Source organism: Scylla paramamosain, chromosome 13 (genome assembly GCF_035594125.1).
Source record: "Scylla paramamosain isolate STU-SP2022 chromosome 13, ASM3559412v1, whole genome shotgun sequence".
NCBI classification, from domain to species: domain Eukaryota; kingdom Metazoa; phylum Arthropoda; class Malacostraca; order Decapoda; family Portunidae; genus Scylla; species Scylla paramamosain.
In genome coordinates, this window is record NC_087163.1 from 27,156,841 (window position 1) to 27,159,584 (window position 2,744).

Here is a 2,744-nt window from a genome sequence, read left to right on the forward strand (position 1 = left end):
CAAACCAACCCTGCCAACACCTACCTGTCTCTCTGCCTCAGTCAGTCAGTCAGTCAGTCAGTCAGTCAGTCAGTCAGCCATTCAACCAGCCAGCTAGCCATTCAACCAACCAGCCAATCAATCAGTCACTCAGCTAGTCAGTCAGTCAGTCAGTCAGTCAGTCAGTCAGTCAGTCAGTCAGTCAGTCAGTCAGTCAGCCAGTCAGTCAGCCATTCAACCAGCCAGCTAGCCATTCAACCAACTAGCCAATCAATCAGTCACTCAGCTAGTCAGTCAGTCAGTCAGTCAGTCAGTCAGTCAGTCAGTCAGTCAGCCATTCAACCAGCCAGCTAGCCATTCAACCAACCAGCCAATCAATCAGTCACTCAGCTAGTCAGTTAGTCAGTCAGTCAGTCAGTCAGTCAGTCAGTCAGTCAGTCAGTCAGTCAGTCAGCCATTCAACCAGCCAGCTAGCCATTCAACCAACCAGCCAATCAATCAGTCACTCAGTCAGTCAGTCAGTCAGTCAGTCAGTCAGTCATTCAGTCAGTCAGTTAGCCATTCAACCAGCCAGCTAGCCATTCAACCAACCAGCCAATCAATCAGTCACTCAGCTAGTCAGTCAGTCAGTCAGTCAGTCAGTCAGTCAGTCAGTCAGTCAGTCAGCCATTCAACCAGCCAGCTAGGCATTCAACCAACCAGCCAATCAATCAGTCACTCAGCTAGTCAGTCAGTCAGTCAGTCAGTCAGTCAGTCAGTCAGCCAGTCAGTCAGCCATTCAACCAGCCAGCTAGCCATTCAACCAACTAGCCAATCAATCAGTCACTCAGTCAGTCAGTCAGTCAGTCAGTCAGTCAGTCAGTCAGTCAGTCAGTCAGTCAGTCAGGTTAGGTTAGGTTAGGTTAGGTTAGGTTAGGTTAGGTTAGGTCAGGTCAGGTTAGGTTAGGTTAGGTTAGGTTAGGTCAGGTTAGGTTAGGTTAGGTTAGGTTAGGTCAGGTCAGGTCAGGTTAGGTTAGGTTATGTTAGGTTAGGTAAGGTTAGGTTAGGTTAGGTTAGGTTAAAAAAAAAAAGATATTTTTTTTCAGGTGAGGGCCAGTTAGGTTGTTTTTGTGGTACAGATTTAAGGTACAGTGACACATGGTACAGTGGCTTATGGTGAAGGTAGACAAGGCCTTCCTGCACCATTAGCACCATAGAGTACAGTGCTGTGGTACTGTAGCACTGAAATATTAAGCAAACACAAAAAAAAAAAGATATTTTTTTTCAGGTGAGGGCCAGTTAGGTTGTTTTTGTGGTACAGTTTTAAGGTACAGTGACGCATGGTACAGTCGCTTATGGTGAAGGTAGACAAGGCCTTCCTGCACCATTAGCATCATAGGGTACAGTGATGTGGTATTGTAGCACTGAAATATTAAGAACACGAAAAAAAAACGATATATTTTTTTTTAAGTGAGGGCCAGTTAGGTTAAGTTTTTGGGGTACAGTTTAAATGTACAGTGACGCATGGTATAGTGGCTTATGGTGCAGGTAGACAAGGCCTTCCTGCACCATTAGCACCACAGAGAGAGAGAGAGAGAGAGAGAGAGAGAGAGAGAGAGAGAGAGAGAGAGAGAGAGAGAGAGAGAGAGAGAGAGAGAGAGAGAGAGAGAGAGACTTAACCAAACCTAACTAACTGAATTAATATAAAACTAACCTGATGGAAAGAAATAAAGAAAAAATAAAAGCTGCAACCGGCCTTACCTTTCTTGAGAAGCGTCTTTTTTATGTTTTTACATATTTCCCTGGTGGCAGACGCTACTAGCCGCCCCCTGGCGACACCCCTCGCCACCTCACACATGTACAGACCGACTGCCGCTTTAAAAAGCAACAAATTCACTCCTATATCAAGTCTGACTGGTGCGTTTGTTTACATTTCTCTGTGTCTCGGTCTGGACTCAGGCCTGCAGGATGGGAGAATGTTAGAAAACGAGAGATTTTCAGGCAAAACTAATATAAGTTAATGTTGTGATACAAAACTACAACCACTAATAATAATATACCTCATGTTTTAATAATGCCAAGACAATACAAGATAAACATTAATGACTTACAATGAAAAACAAGATGGAGATAGACAAATTAGGAAAGAAATAGGTTTCTATAGAGTATTACTGTGTGTGTGTGTGTGTGTGTGTGTGTGTGTGTCACTAATTTCTATCTCTTTCTCTCTCTCCTGAGAACTATTTCATATTGCTGTACATCAACATGAAATATCACCACACAAGCCTCTCTCTCTTTCTCTGCACCTCACAACACAACACAACACTTTATCACACTAATCAGTAAAAAATACCAAAAGCTCCCCTTCTGCAGGCCTGACTCCTCCCTTTCATTCAGACCCTTTCTTTCCCTCTCTCTCAGCTTGCCCGCCTTCGTATCTGCGTCTATATTTACTCTTGATTCAAGTATACAACTCTACACCATACTGACCTATAGGTACAGTGCAAATAGCTTTTCTTCCTCCCTGTTTTTCCTGTCTCTCTGCCTGTCTGCCTCTTTCTCCCTCTCTACTGACTCATGGCTCAAAGATACAAGTCTAATTAAGCTTTGAACCTCTCTGTCTCTACAATATCATAAAACCTCAACACTCCAAACCAAACCAACCCTGCCAACACCTACCTGTCTCTCTGCCTCAGTCAGTCAGTCAGTCAGTCAGTCAGTCAGTCAGTCAGCCATTCAACCAGCCAGCTAGCCATTCAACCAACCAGCCAATCAATCAGTCACTC

The 2,744-nt window shown here is 44.1% G+C and overlaps 1 long non-coding RNA gene across 1 annotated transcript in view; it reads right to left on the bottom strand.

The window, feature by feature from the left end:
- Nucleotides 1–1,615: 1,615 nt before the first annotated feature.
- Nucleotides 1,616–2,744, bottom strand: part of LOC135106186 (uncharacterized) — a 10,654-nt gene continuing 9,525 nt past the window's right edge. Inside the window, exon 4 of the long non-coding RNA XR_010271157.1 lies at nucleotides 1,616–1,919. This is a non-coding gene — a long non-coding RNA (uncharacterized LOC135106186). The remainder of the gene's footprint in view (nucleotides 1,920–2,744) is intronic.